Source organism: Taurulus bubalis (genome assembly GCF_910589615.1).
Source record: "Taurulus bubalis genome assembly, chromosome: 11".
Taxonomy (NCBI): Eukaryota; Metazoa; Chordata; class Actinopteri; order Perciformes; family Cottidae; genus Taurulus; species Taurulus bubalis.
Genome location: NC_136599.1, coordinates 16,799,152 through 16,816,116, shown reverse-complemented (window position 1 = coordinate 16,816,116; position 16,965 = coordinate 16,799,152).

Sequence of the window (16,965 nt, the reverse complement as noted above, 5' to 3'; positions counted from 1 at the left end):
ACCGTTTGTTTGTGTTTGTGTGTGAATGGCAGCCTGTTTCTCCAAAACAAATCACATCCATATGGCCTCCCAAATACAAATAAGGTGGGACAAATAAAAATGTCTCTGAAAAGCTGATCATTAATGCTGAAGCGCTGCTTTTTTGGGGGGCAAGCAAAGACAACACAGTGTGATTTAGGAACCGACATGAGGGGGGATGATGCTCAGTGAAGAAGTTCCAACAACAAACTATTAACAGCTATCAATATGGCAGAGTGTGAAGTCCATATGAGCGACGTTTTGTCCCAGGCTAGTCGGGTTATAAATTAATTTTCCACAAAAATCCTCCATGTGATTTTTTTTTTTTTTTTTTTATTCTGTGTGCTGCTGCAAATACTTTTTATGTTTTTCTTTTTTTTCTCTTATTTTCAATGACACTTAAGTTTCATCGCATTATACCAGGAAAAAAAGAAGTAAACAATATGAGCAGAATGGAATTGTTTTGATATTGCTGTCCTGCTGCTAAGCTGTCAAATAAAAATGAAACATAAGTGTCTTTGATTGCGCTTATCTAAAACAGACTCACTCTAATGTTGCTACTTGTGCAGAAATCAGGTAAATGATACCATGTATGCTGCTTAAAAAGGATTTGCAAACCATTTGGCCTGACTGCTCTTCATATTACCTTAATGTCTCCCAAAAGGCCAAAGCCAAGAATGAATTATTGATAGCCATCATATGGATCGCACGCTGTGGCTCCACATGCCTATTAGAGGGTTTTGTTCATTCATTTACGCTAGCTTGGACTGCTGCCTTGAACGACGCATCACTCTTCTTCCTTTACTTTTATCCATTAGCTGTTAACAATAACTGACTTTATGCAGGTTGCTGAGTTTCCAGCAAACGGTGAAAACAAAGTAACATTGTGGGAACACATTTGCATGCTCTGTGGTGTGCTGAGGATGTACTCCACTGCCTGTAATTTGACCTTTGACGTCTTTGGTTAGCCTGCAGTCCATTTAGGCTTTCCTCCGCTTCTGCATTGAAATGGGAAAAGCGGAGACAACACTTTCTGGTGAAACGATAGTTGGAATGATAATCGCTAAGTTTAAAAAACTGAAATCTAATTGGGCGGATCCCCCTGGAGACCAATATTGGACTATCTTATAAAAAGCCCACAGTATCTCGGCTATGATTTATTGCTGAATTCCAGTCATTTTCAATACATTATAGTTTCCAAATTGTGTTTAAATTGAGTGTAGAGGAGAAAAGGCCATTAGGAGATGCAGAAATGAAGATTATATTTAAATATTCATGCACTCGGTACCTTATTATTGAATCTGTACACTAACAAAATCAATATTAAGTGCAGTTTGACATAAATTTATTTATGAATTTCGACATTCTAAGTACTTGCGTTTTTTCACTCAAAAAAGGATGAGTATAATGCTGTAATGATATCAAAACAGTGTGTCAGGGTGCATTAGTCTGGGAGTTTATGAACCCGCACATAAAAACTCAGGAGCATCCCTGTAGAAGTGCTTACTAGGCAGAAATGTCGCTTTTTACAAACATCAGTCATTTTACAGCCCCGTATCACAGGGCGCTCCTCCGCTGTGGGTGATAGTTAGAGAAAGATGCAGTCATCTTGTTTGTCCTAAATGAGATCTTTGCTGTAAGCCTACTTGTATTAAGGGCTGGGAGTTGGACTGTGTAACATTTAATTAAAATGGATGTCTCTCGTTGTGCCTAACCTGTCCCCCTAACTCCCTCTGGTTTCCAGGCCATGTCTTTGTTTAGACAACAGCCCAATGTGACACTTATGACATGAGGACAGTGTGGTTCAGAGGATTTTCTTGTTGCATGAGTCTTAATACAGCGGCATAAAATAACATGTGATTGGTTGTCCCTTGCTGAAAGCCTCAAGGAGAATTATAAATATACCGCCAGTAATAAATTATCAATATCTTTTGTTTTTATATTGTATTGTGTCACTGAGAGCACGAACTGCAAAGTTTTTCATTTGTATCACAAATGCCTTGTGCACACGTGTGGAAATACTGTTAAACTATAATTAATTTCCATATGTTTTTTAAAACAGATTCTCATTCTTTTGCTTTTTATAGAAATGTGAGCAAAGTTAAAAGGCTATTTATTGGAGGAGCCACATCTCTGGACACAAGATGATGCCATAAAAGCAGGAAGGCATGGAAAAGCAAAACATCAATCTGAACTAAGAGGGGGGAAGCAATAAATCAGAGAATCATAGCCTTCTGCCCCGCCTTTAAAATCATTTAAACAGATTCAAAAAGCCTGATTCTGCTCGAGTCTGTCTGTAAGCACCCTTATAAAGCCTTTATGTGCCGTAGACACAGAGGATAAAACCACAAAACTTATTGAGAGACGGAAAAATGATGCCCTGTTCCTGGGAAGTGGATGCTTTAAACGTTAGTATCGGTATCGGGATCGCAGAGCGGAGATGAGTAAGTAAGGATCAAGGAAGTCGTCCATCCAAAGCATTCCTCTAATATGTTTTACAAACCTTTTCAGGTCTCTGTTTCAACGTCCAGGTCCGCTCACATCCAGAGTTAAAAGATTTGTCTGAGTTTATCAGATGCTAAGTACATCTACAATATTCCCATTTCCCTATTTAGAAACATGTCGGCTGTTTCATGTTTAACCTCAATGTCAGCGGATGAGGTGGATAAGGATGTAAGTATCCACGTACAGTCACAGCTCATGTATCCCTGTGATAAAAGATTACAAGCTTGTTTCAAGTTTCACCAACCTTTACTGAGAGAAACAACATATATGCATCAGTGTTGAATATAAGAGACAATCCCCTATTGAAATACATGAAAAAAAACTAAAGCATCAGAAACATGACCTGCTCCAATAGGGCGGACCGTAAAAACTGCATGTCCTGTTTTTTTAGCGTATTTTAACTACAAAGCAAACATGTGTAGAGGAAAAGGAAACTCCAACAGACTGCAGATCTGAGGAACCAAAAACTTTGGACTGCAAGTGATCTGAGTGAGCATGAGACAGACAGATGGAGGAAATGTACCCATGCTTCTGGACGTATATGACAAATACATATTTCGAAGACTTTTTCTCAGGAATAAACTATGGTGGAAAGTAGCTCAGTACATTTACTCAACTGCTGTACTTAAATGATTAGTTTGGATTTTTTGAAGTGGAGTTGTATGAGCTAAATGTATTTTAGACACTTCAAAGAAAGGCTCACCTAAATAACTTAATAACACTTAAGTGTACGGTATATTTAGAGTATTCTCACCACTGTACCTTGCCATCAGACAACCCTTCAAAGCCTGCACTCTTCCGATCCACAAGACTTCCTTGACAAAAAGTTGACTTCCAGAGATTGCAACTGTAGTTTTTTGGCATTTACTGAGTTGTCAGATAATGATTATTTTACATTAGATGGGATTGTAAACGTATATCGCAAGTCCACATTATACCTTCAAATGCTAGGAGCCATTACAATGTACTGAATCAGCTGAAAGGAAGAATTACTCTTCAGAGGGAAAAATGGTGTTAACGAGTGTGAATAATAAGAGCTCAGTGTGTTAAATCCGATGCTGAGACAAACATAGATTTTGTTACATTCCAGAGGTTCGAGACAAATTAAATCTGATAATAAGTTAATAACTATGTAACCAAAATGTGAAAATTGTTAATGAGGCGAGAATACTTTATATAGCTGTTTAAAGGGAAACACATTCAGTTCACAACCAAGTTCATTCACACTTTTGCCTGAATATCTATTTCAGACATTCAATGGTTGAGGTTAGTTGAGGCATTTTGAGTGAAAGGGTTTCATTGTGTTGGCGATGAAGACGGCAAAGTGTTTTTCAATGGCTTCGATGTGTCCTCTGTCTGTTTCAACCCCTCAGTCCTCTTTCATCCCTGTTCGCCCAAGAAATGGAATCATAAAAACCATTCATGCTAAATGAAAAAGGGCATCATAAAGCTGCATTACACTGGAGTACACTCCTCTGCACCTTCCATCCTTATCAATATCACCCCTCGTCTCCTCATGCATCTCTCTTCCCCCGCTTGAAACAAAGCATAAAAGCCTTAGAAAGAGGCACAGTTTGTCATTCCTGTAATATAAGATAAAAGTCTTTAAAAGCTAAAGACCCCGGTTGTTTTTTGTCTCCTTGGAGCTGGCAGTCTTTAAGACTGCTCCTCAGGATTAGTAACACAGAGAACTATATATTATTTTCAGAATAGCTTACTGAGCACAGTCTAAGCCTATACATATAAGTCAATTTATATTAGAATTTCCATACATGCATTTTCTTATTACCGTCAATATGCAAAAATGGTACTTACTAACAAATAATGCATAATGTACAAGAGACAGGGCATCAATAACCGCATTTGAGCTTTAAAAGAAAATGCAAAAAGGCAGAGCATAAAGACGGGCATGTATGCAATATACAACACATTAGACACGAAAACGTCAAAAATATAAAGATGGCTCTTTGCTCAGGAGACAGCAAGTCATTTATCTATAAAGAGGAGGAGGAAATAAAAAGCTTCCATCCTAAAGCTCTTGGGTATTTCATTTACGAACAAAGTCAGGTTATCTGCTTGCAGACAAGTTACTCTCTTCCTCCTGCCAGACCTCCGCCCTCCATCAGAGAGAAAGACACCAGGAGAAAAAGGCCACAGACATTTACATCTCTTATCATCTAAGTTTCCCTTTTCATTTAAATGGGAAAAAATGCTCTTTTTCTGTTAATTTAATCGTCGATTAACGGCGAAACACGTGATTTGGTCCCGAAAAGGAAGCTCCATGGTGAAAAAAAAGCAGTAGTTACTTAAAGAGCAGCAGTTTGGGAAAGCACTCTTGAATATAAAACCTGTCAATGTACACCTCCTCCGGGCACTTTGGTACACCACATAACACATGTTCCCCTCTGCTGGCTGGCTCAGAGTGGAGAAGATGCTGTGTAGTTTTGTGGTGAGGTGTACTGTTGCTTCTGTTGCATTTTCTCCCACTGGTTTGACATTCAAGATCGCTCAATTATGTATGAACGGCAAGCAATATCCTTTACCATCAAGCCCCAATGTAACATATTTCATTTTCAAGGGCTGCAGAGCACAATCAGACCCTCTGTGTAATTACGACTTATTAAAAATGATTCCAAATTATCAGCGGATCTGTGGGCTGGTGTCTGGGTCCAAACTGAGAGCTGTTGTACTGTATTACTCGCAGAATAACTTCCCATGGGTGGCTGGTGTGTCAACAGCGATCCCTGTCCTTAGATCACTACAAATTAATTAAAGGAAAATCACAACCATCATTGAATCTGTACGCATACATATACAGCATAATCAGACAAAGAGAACCTAATGGAAACTTTTTTTTTTTTGCTCCTCAGAAATTAGTGGCTTTTGGAAAACATGCAACATTGGAAAGGCACCCTCAATGACTTGTTGGGATACACTTTAAGCACTTTCGTGACTAGTTTTTGCTCCTTGTCCACAGTCTCATAATGAGAAAACACAGTTCAGCAGAGAAAAGACATCTCAAACAGCATGTTTACCCCTCACACAACATGGAGGAATTAAAAATGGATGAGCGCCCCATCCATTATTTCAACCTCCAAATGGCAAAATCTGTATAAAGCTCTGAGTATCCGTCTGGGTGAAAATAAATAAATCAAATATGCACTTCAGCGTTTCCTGCTCTTTTTCTGCGCAGTATACAGTGTCGTGTTTGCGGAGGGCACATCCTGCTCTTGCAAACATGATGAGCTTTCTAAACGTATATAAATAAACCAAGAGTTTTCAATTAGCTTTCTCATCTTTTCTGTTAATTCAAATGATTTTGTCACTTTTCCGGGACAGTGCATATAATATTTAGACTACTCTCATACTTTTCCCGGCCCCATTCTCCCAGCTGAATTTCTCCTATCCGAAGTATTCTAATTTACGAACACAGTGGTGTCAGAAGTGATTTTGCAGCAAAGTCACTAATTATATGCAACATCAATGTGATGTGGGGAAAACGTTAAAAATTTAGCATCACAAGACAAGTGGAAAAATGCGTGCTGAAACAAGGAAAAGAAGCACTAACATTCACAGTTTTTCAATGAATAATACATGTTTTTCCCCCCCTGTTCACTTGCACACGGCCAGACTGGCTTCAGTGTCACTCTCATCTTTATCTTAAAATAAAAAATGTGTTTATGACTTTTCACATGTAGCATTGCTGTTTGCATCCACTAATGAAAGGAATTCTTAACTATATAAGGCATTGTTCTCTGGGCTTATTTAATTATCAGCCTGTGTGTGCAGAACTGGAAAAACAACAGGAGTAAAAAATAAAAAGAGACATGAATTGAGCAAGACTATAGCATGTACAATTCCAACTAATTTCTACATGTGAAAATCTGTGTATAGGTTTTCTCTCTCAGCATGAAAACAAGCAATTACGAGTGCTGGAAAGTTAAGCTTTTTTCACCCCGCAATGTGATAATTAAATGATATTTAAAGGGTGTTTGAGCATTTTCAGCTAATTATTTTTTGCAGAAGAGCAATGTTATAGATAATATCAACTAGCTTGTAATTACCTCACCTGTCTGCAACAAGACTGAACTAAAGTATTAGAGCCTGTGGTTTATTGTGGCTCCCCAGCCGCTCACCAAACGGCAGCCATGTGTGCCGTATAAAGGTGCAAAGGAGGTTGATAAACTGTTGGTGCATCAAGTTGATAGCAGCTAACATGACCTGCCCTCTGAGCTCTGTTAACCAAGACTGACATGGTGGGTCATTGTTGGCCCGACAAACAACTTTGCTTTATTTTGACGGTATTATCACAGCTCCCTTTACGCAGTAATTATATTCCAAATCATTATGCGTTGTAAAGTCTATTGACCCCTTGTAAACTTATATTTACCAAGCCGGAACAGTTAATGAAATAGTCTTTTAATTAGCACTCCCCTTAAGGGTGGGACATCTGAAGACGTCCCTGTTTTGTTTTGGCTTTGTGGTTGACTGAAGGGTGCAGATCCACTGTTCTGAGATAAAACAGTAATATCTTAATTAAGACGTGCCGTTTAACAGTTAACAGTCAAAGTCAGCGCCATTGTGTGTACCTCTGTGCCAGGGGTGGCACCTGCAGTACAGGAATATTCACCGCACTATGAATCAATAAAACAATACCATAATTTCTTCTTTTGTTGTTTTGTTTTTTTAGGGCCAGGTCGTTTTTCAAGCTTGACTGATTGAAAGTGGTCTGACTACTCAAGGTAACAACTGAAGAGGGGGGATAGGGGTGGGGGTGGGTGTGGTGCTTTGCTGCTTGTATAATGCAGTCTCTGGCAGGCTCTCTCTTTGTATTAGATACATTAGGACGGAAATGTGCACTAACTTAAAAATGCTCATGTGAAAAAACATGGAATGTATTAAATTAATGGTCTCTTTTGCCTCAGGGCAGTAATGAAAAGGGACCCCCAATGAGTTCATTTTTCACGGCTTTGGTTATGCATTCAACACTCTAATTGAATTTCAATGTAAGTTTTAAAAAGTCTTTATTACAGTGACTCTTGATGTAAATTTCATGTGATCTGTCGTGGGACTTCCACCCATTAAGTAATTTAATTGTGACATGCACTTTCTACGCACCTCATGCTTTTATGCCTATTCCTCCTCATCTAGATTGTCAGTTTCCTCTATTATCAGCACTGTTTATGTGGATTGAGGAAAGTAGTCTGCATATACTCCCGGCAACTTTCATGAGAACAGCTCCTTAAAAGGAGTAATTGCTCGTCTCCCCCCATGCTAAGACAGGGGACAGCTCCGGACAGCTAGAGTATACTGGAGTATACACAAGTCACAAGGATTTGCAAGATGTTTGCAGATGACTGCACAGAGCATATTTTATCTGAGAAAAGTATATTATTAGATTCATCCTGTGAAGAGGGAGAGCACATCTCTCAGAGCAAGTCAAATTTAGTACATTTTCCAGATTTCTGCATAAAAGAAGCTTCTTCTGAATAATATTGTTGTTCATGTACCCAAAAGAGGATTTGCAAATAAATAAAGACAATATGCTTTCTTTGTCCGTGTGCTTCTCCAACGTTTCAAACACTGTGAACTGTATTCACCGACCTGATGTCTGAAATGTAACCTGGGAGTCAGTTTTCTCTGTCTCCATCTAGTGTTTCTGCCTTAAGGTCTTTGTGAGCTTCCCAACAGGCAGCGTATAAATAGAAAACCCTCTCCTCCCTTTTCCTTTACCATTTAACAACAAGCGGTCTAAAAAAAAACACACTAACAAGACGGAAATCTTAATCACAAACTGTACGTTTGTCATCAATAGCGTGGCTGTATGGGCGCACGTGTGAGCGTGCACGAGCCGTCTGAAATACTGAGGCTGAATGGACCTGATCATTAGAAGGGGGAAGAGGCTTGACCTGATATTTCCTCTGTTGTTTGGTCAGGAAAGGGACGTTATTGTAAAAGGGATGTAAAGATAAATAACCTTACCGTTTCCATGGCAAAGGCACAAACAGTGGCCGCCGAAGACAAAAGAGCAGAAGACAATAAATCCAACACTGTCAATTTTGTTTAGTTTTCAGAGTGTTTTTGAGGGAAATATAGTTTCAAAACAAGAGGCCACATCAACTTTTCCATGGAGAAAGGGAAATCGGATCATTTTTTTCAGTTTTTTTTAACAGGCAACAGATTCATCTTGTACATTACTTTCCAGGCCACGCCATCCTGATTGGAAAAAGGAATATCTGACACCATATTTTGCCTTTGGATCAGGAAACTCCTTGTACAGCTGTATACATGTTTTTATAGCCTTTGAAAGAAAGGGTATTGTCTTTAAATTCCTAAGAATGCTTTGTCCGGCCTTCAAATTTAAGTGGAAAACCATCCTGGGCCTTTTTTTTTTACAAGTTGAACAATCAAGAGTAAACATGCACAATTGCCTTACTCTTGAGGTCAAATACAGTTCATCTCATTTGAACAAATCCAGGTTATAGGGAATTTTACACAAAACACTGTTTACAAGTTTTGGAAGGTACTACTGCATATGTGAAAAAGTTGAATAAAGCTGTTTGTGGGTCCAGAGGGAGCTGAATAACATGTAATAAATGTCCTGAAGTTGTGTCGGTGGAGTCAGTGTCAGTCGGAGCTGAAGATTAAGAGTTTTTAAATGAAAAAGATCTGGAGGTGTGGAGTAAAACCAAAGTTATACTTTCCAGGCTAGGCCTCTGAAGCCGGCTCTTTGCTTTAGGTGAGCAGCTAGAAGCTACTTTAGACGCGATTTGCATAACGCACCTTTATCTCTGCTGGTAATCGTGTTGAATTCTGGGTATTGTCGGTGCCAGGTTTTGACAAGGAAGAAGAATGCATTGAATTTAAAGAAGACGGTCACCCATATTGGAGAAAACGAGAGAGACTGGCTGCCTGACGACCTTTCTTAACCTGAACCATTTGAGGTCAATGCCTAACCTCAACCATCTTGTAACAGTTTCACAAAACAAGGGTTACCATCTAGACAAGACCAAAAAAGAAGATATCTCTGGTTCGAACGAACCCTCAATGGCTGCCCGCTCCGTCGCCCCAACACGGCCCCTTCGCCTCATCGTCAGGGGAGACGAGCCTCGTCAGAAGCGAGGCGTGATGAGGGGCGGCCTTATCACTCCAACAGAAGAGCAAACACAGGGGTCTTTACGGCACGTCGTCTCAGGAAGCAGCGCGCGCCGAGATTACTGCCCTTTAAGAAGCCCTAACACACGACCAATCCCAAGTAGTGTTTTATCTTGACAGTTTGCAGCGCTTTGTTTGCCTTTTCTGTGAAGCCCGGGGATAAAAGAGCAGCCTCTGTGAGCTGTGTCTGATTAGGATCCAATTGTTAACATTCACAGTGACTTTTTTATTATCAGCCTGGCGCTGCCGTACATGCAGCAGGTAGAGAGGCCTTTTCAGTGTTATGAAGGACTCAACCCTCGCTGCTCTCGTGCGTTACTCAAGTACTAGTTAGCACTAAGGTGGCAGGAGAGGAGCCCCCAGCTCGTCGACATCAACAACAACAACAACATCAACAAACAGGAATTGATGGCGAGTGTTTATTATCTGGTTTAATTGCTCCTCATCTGGAGGATCTGACAGTTGCGGTTAATGAGAGAGAGAGAGAGAGAAAGAGAGAGAGAGAGAGGAGGCACGCACTGCTGCCAGCGAGCTTCATAGTGTAAAATGGGTGTGTTGTGTGTGTGTGTGTTTGTGTGTGCATGTCGTCAAAAAGAGGACAACCTAAACGGAAGCAACACAAAAGATGCAAGAAATTGTTTATTGAACTCTCAAAACAGGCAAATAGGGAATTTCAGGTCCAACCTGAGTCCTCCTCTTCATGTAACCTGTGTGTCATTACTGCACACTGCAACAATAAACATGTAAACCTAAACACACACACACACACACACACACCGCAGCAGTTCTTAGCCCCTGTGCAGGGCACTGTAGGCTGCATACACTAATCAGATGTCGAGCAAAGACAGGATATCACTGAAATCGAGCCTCTTCCTCAATATTTCATCTGGCCTGCAGCAGACATTGTGCCTTGTCACGCACACACTTCCAGGCATGGTTTGACAAATACAGCATCAAGACCAGTCAGTCTTTAAGCACGTGGGGGTGCTTGTAGAAGGCCTCGATAACAGGAGGCCTGTTTTGTCCTCAGAAGAAAAAATAAAACGATGAAGGAGAGAATGAAGGAAACTGCTACTGATGATATTGCCCCTCCATTTAATGCCAGTCACACACATAAACACACATATAAACACATACCGCCACAACCACCATCAGAGGCCCGTTGTCCCATTCATAAATTTCTCCCGTTGAGAAACACGGGCATATCTTAAACAGGGCATACCCGCCCCTTTTATTACTCCAGCGCAGCAGGCCCACATGGGAACAATTAGGGGTATACGCAAGTTTGGCGAAGGTCCGTAGCAACCAGCTGCATCTGTTTTTATTTACCTTTTGCTCTGGCACTGGATAATGTCATGAGCACATCTGCTACTGTGCAACGTAACCGTGGTTACATGCGTGGTTCACCCATGATTCTGTAATTACCCACCGATCGAGATGAAGAGGCCCAGCAAACCACTCACAGCCACACATAGCCTTCCTCCCCCTCATCCTCCCCGCATCTCTCCAGTGGCATGAAACCCCGTCTGCCTTGCCAAAACGTGGCACTGAGAGCTGGTAGTTTGAGAGCAGAGGATGCTGAAGTGGCATTTAATGACCCAAAGTTGTCAACAATAGTAATTTTAACTTCATTTTGGTGTCATTAAATTACCAGTCAGTTAATGACACTCTCTTTCTATTATGTAGGATCAAATGTGGTTATTCTCAAATGAGCTGGGATGAGATGCACTTATCAGATTTCCTGATCTGATCTGATTGCTTGTTTGTGGTCACATGGTACAAGCTGCACAGTTTGTCACCCAGTCTTGTTGTTGGACGACTTTGGTCTGACAACACTGAGGTTTTACTAGAAATATTTTGTTTTTGCACCCTCATGGAGGGTTTCTGCAGAACGTTCAAAAAGATCTAATCAGGAGAAACACGTAGGTCACATGAGAATGTACTATAAATGTCTCCACGGTGTTCCTGGTTTAGTTTCAAAAACAGATGACACCCACAAATGGTCATGTTAGGAGACTGGGATTAATCAGAGACAGCAAATTCAGTTGCAGGATAGAGTGAAGAAAGATGCCTTCATGATGTTTCAGAGCTCTAAATAAAATCACCAAAAGTGTTCACTTTCCCCAAATGTCTGGTGTTTGTTTGAAATGCTGGAAGCTCACATTATTTAGACAGCGAACTCAAAGCAGCCAATCAAGGCCAGGCTTGTTTATAATAATGATGAGTTATTATGAGCAATAACAATGAAGACCATATATGGATCACTTCACAGAAGCAGTGTGTGTGGAGGTTGGGTGCCACCATGCTTAGCATCTCCCAGATGTGCAAACCATATGCTCTGACTGAAATTAAAACAAAAAAGAAACAGTGAAACATGAAAGGGATTTTTAACTTTGTAAAGACAGTTAACAGTCGGTACAGATAGGGTAATGACCGAGAGAGGCCACATGAAAGAACCGGGGATGTTGGCGGGCTTTTTGCACCACTCATTCCATTTCCTGCTCATAAGTTCACTGAGCAGATGGGGACCAAAGGCACAAGGAAGTTTAGATTTTCTGCCCCACAGACCATTGTATATGATGCATGTAACTGCGTAACACTGCACTGTTATCATTTACAGACGCTTTGGTGCATACCAGGAGGTCACAGTAATAAAGATAAAAACAAAAGGGTGGATGCAAAAGAGAAACATCTTCACATCCTTTAAATCAAAATAATCTGGTTTATTCCTGTGATTGTGTCTGGAATGCATTTAAGGTTGTCATATTTAAAGCAAATAATAAACATAATTAGCAAAAGATGAGGCTCAAATGAAAGTAAACTTCCCGTTCTACTACATTTTGAATGGCTTGGTGGTAATTTATGTCTCACATACAGCTCAACTGTCAATGCGGACACAAAGCAACTCCAAAAGGAACATTTTAAGTATATATGGAAAACTGGTTGATTTAAAAATGAGCAGGCTGCTGGCCCATTCAAAGACTTTTCTAAAAACATATGCAATAGTGCCATCTTCTGTTGGTTAAGTATACTGCAGCAGAAAACAGATAAATCAACACCACGGATGCTGATTGTTTAGAGTGTTATTCATCTATTTATTTTGAAAAAGAGTCAATTTCGCCCGAAGAAAAACAATCCATCTGAAAGTATTTGAGTCATCACTGACAACTAGATATTCTGTTGAAAATCTTTTTTATGAGCTTCTCTAACACGAGCTACTCTAAAAGGTGGCATCAGCCGTTACAATGGCAGCGTCTTCTCTTCGTCAGCTTGTTGTGCTGCTCGGATAGAGACGTGTTTATTTAACGCCTGCCTTGTCTGCGTCTGGATAATGTCCACCCTCAGGCAGCGGCTGGCAGAGGTCGGGCCTTTTTTTTGCTTGTATAATCAACCTTCCCCGCGCTGACTGACCACAGCATCACCTTTCAAGACTGCAAACAGACGTGCAGCACGTGGCACCGATGATAATTTAAAAAAACAAGTGAATCAAAAGGCCTTCAGGCATGTGTTGTCACTACAGTGGAACTGTATTTGAAATCTAGAGTGAATTAGAAAACGCAAAATTAAGGAAATATAACTTAATAAACCATATAAAGTTTTTAGTGATGGGTAACATGGTATTTGAATTTGACAATGTGAGTCTATCTCTGTTGTGACATGAATTATGCAGAAGTTTGCTAAGCTGACGCCTAAAAAGATACATGCTGGAAAAAGTTGTTTGCTTCCAGAACCGGTACCCTGGATAATGCTGTTTCTGTCAGGTTTCTAGTCAGGTGTCTGTCAGGTTTCTATTCCCACTGGTTGTGTTGAGTTGTTGGTACTTGTGCTCCAGTTGAACCGTTGTGAGAACAGATGTTTCTGATGCTTCAGCTGTGGCTGAAGCATGTATGGTGGCATTTAGAGAATCAAAAATGCTAATTTCAGTGGCATTAATAATGGAAGCAACGTTGTTTCTGTCTAATCCAGAGGACACATTTCCACTTTGACTCTCATCAGTGTGGAAATTAAAGTCCATCCGTGTATGAGGTGAATTAGTTGAGGCAAACTCTGCAGGCATCTCTTCGGATGGAGCTTTCTCATTCAGGTGGTCCAGCGGCTGTTCTGTCGTTAATCTCTCGTGTTTAAAGTTGAACGTTGACGGGGTGTTTGGAACGGGAGAGGATGTGATGTGTGAACCAGCCGGCCCGGCTGTGGAGGAAGGATTGCGTCATTTTAGTAACGGTGAAATTATATCCAGAAGCAATATTTATTATCTAACCTTTTTAAAAAATTATTCAACAATAATAAAATGAGGATTTGAATCTGAAGATTAAGGATTATTTGCACAATTTTACAAACGTTCTCGACAACAACACGTTTAGATTATATCTCTCTGCAGTAACTCCATAAACTAAGACATCCCTGTATTATTGTTATTATTCCTCTAACTTGACTTGTTGCTATCCCTCCCGCCACTCAAATAATTGCTTCGCTTACTGTCACTTTTTCCTGGATGTGTGAGCTGCATAATGATGTATGTTCAGAGTTTGACACAAGAGGGCTGTTTTCACATTAATTTGTTCAGGGGGAAAGTTTACGTGTTCACCTCTCATCTTATTTAACATGTGGATTTACGAGCCATCCCCACTGGTTTGGAAGCCAATCAAGATCCAATTATTAACTTACACAAGCGTGATATGGAAGTTCTGAAGCCTTCAGTGCACATACTGAACATTTACATTTTAGTTAAGTAGGAGACATATTGTGTCCTGCAGTTAAATTTTTGAAACGGACAATATTTCCATGTGCATTGATTTTTGATTTAATGAGGTAAGGGGGTAGATGTAAATTTGTAGCAAGTTAGGAGAATTTTTCTATGTGGGCAAACCCTGACACAAATTATTACTCAAATCAGAGTATTTTTTAGATGTCTTAAAACATGTTTTTGGGGTGATCTTTAACTCTGGATTTGTTTTCCATCAATCACTTCTGCTTTAACTTCTATCTCGCTTTAAAGTGTATGAAACGTGTGACTTGGAGTTAAATGACTAATTGACTGAGCAACAAACACAAGTAAATGCCTGGTGAGCCCACAGTAAAAGCATTTCAATGGCTAGTGGTCAAAATATCATCGGATAATTAATCACCACTTTAGTTTTACTGTGATCATCAGCCGCACACTCACCTGTGCATGGCAGTGTGTTCTCCATGGTCCAGTGCATTTTGTGATTTGTCTCTTTGAAGGTGAGCACAACATCCACCCTGTAAAATGGCTGCAGGAATTGCTTCCTGTCTGCGCAGGTCTTTAAAAGAAAATCTGGTTTAGATGTTTTACACTGTAATGAAACCACAATGATTAACTCTGGTTATAACCATTCTCACTGTTGTTTCAGCACTAACCTTGGTCTGGAGTATGTGGGCTGTAGTAATGATCAGTGTCACAAATTCCCTTGTCTCATGCACAGTGAAATGATCTGTCTGGTTCACCGACACATCACGGACTGTTAGTGCTTCATTGTCACGGCTGCCTCGCTTCGTCAAACCCATATGTCGTTTGAAAATGTGCAGCACGGTCTCCTCTGGTGTGGACGCAGTCACTGAAATGTACATCGGTGATAAAATGTGCGATTAGTGGTCAAAGTGAATTTACTCAAGTACAGTTTTTAGGTTTTTATACATGATAATTTCCATGATATGCTGCTTTATACTTCAATACATGGCAGATGTAAATATTTTTGACTGTGTGTTCCTGTTTATATACAGTTTATATGATAAGCACAAGTAGCCTTTCTGGCTTGTGACCCCTTATTAAAGAGCAGTGTGTTGGGGCCACTCAGAACTTCTCAGATGGCTACATTGAAAATACATTTAAGTACTTGGTCAGGCCGCACCTTTTTAAAAGCCCAAAAAGTGAATACAAATTTGTGGACAGAACTTTGTTTTTTCTTCTTTCCATCACTCATCTTTTTGGGAAACACTGCAACTTTATAGTTAGAAGTAACACAATGCTTCTTGGAAATGTATATAATGTATAATGATATAAACACATCACAATCACTGATGGGGGCCATCTTCTACAGAAAGACTTTACTTTGTATACTTTAAGTATATTTTCCTGTGAATACCTCTGTACTTTGAACTATTGGGAGTTTGCAGGTATGGAGAAAAATAAATTACATTGTAGTGCAATATTTACCTAAGTAAATGATCTGAATACTATAAACATGTTAAAATGTGTGGTGTGGCAAAGAAGACTAACTTCCAGGTCTGATTCACTGCTTGCTACCCACCTTTTGGACAAGTAGCTTCCATACTGTAGGCATACTGACCGCTGACCAGCTTCAAGGCCAGGAATTCCCCTTCATTTTGCAGTACCTGTGTTTTTAAGAAATTACAGTAATGGAGTGAATTGTGGTTGTAATGCTGCCATTGGCCACTGGGTGGCAGTATGCTGTGTCCATACTCTTACTTTGACAGGGCTCAAAACCTCCCTTCTCCTGCCTTGAACTGTAATGTCTGGTCCGCTCATGTCAATGTTCATCTGGATCAGGCTAGCATCCTCCAGAGCTACAATGAGCTGATCGCTCAGAGACAGCAACCAATGCAACTGTAATGCATAACCAGAAATGCAAACACAAAAATACATCAGACAGATCCCCTCTGCCACATTTACAAATATGTGTTCACATATGTAATGCAATCCTATTGTTAAGGGCTGATATCACTCAGATTGGGTTTAATGACCTCATTGTTCCAGTTGTCATAGGGAACTTGTCTGGTCACCTATAGAGACATACAAAGCTTATCAGAATAACAAAGCAAAATTGGTTACAAGATTAACAGTGAAAAGTACCATATGAAGAACTCCAATCATCAGGTACCTGAATAGACTCTGGGTCACACTGGATTTGTTCTCTGCTTGGCACAGAAACCACGGGACACTTCATCATGACACTATGAGGTCTTCCCCCAAATCGGTTTATCCTCTTTACCAAATTTAGTGTAAGGACATGATAGCCATTCTGAAAAAGCAATATGCATCCAGAGATTATCATCGGCAAAGGTCAAATGTCTGAGTTTGTGTACATGCATTAGATATTTCTGAATGCGTCGGACATACCCGTTGCTGGACAAAACATCCACTGTAACTGACTCTAAAAATAAAGTTATTGTCAGGGTCTTTGTGCAGTGAGAATCCACAGGCAGACAGCTGGGGTTTTTGCTGATCCAGAGAAGCAATGTTGACTTACAGAAAGAAAAACTTGAGTCAAAGGCATTATATCTCATGTATATGTCAATATTGTTTTC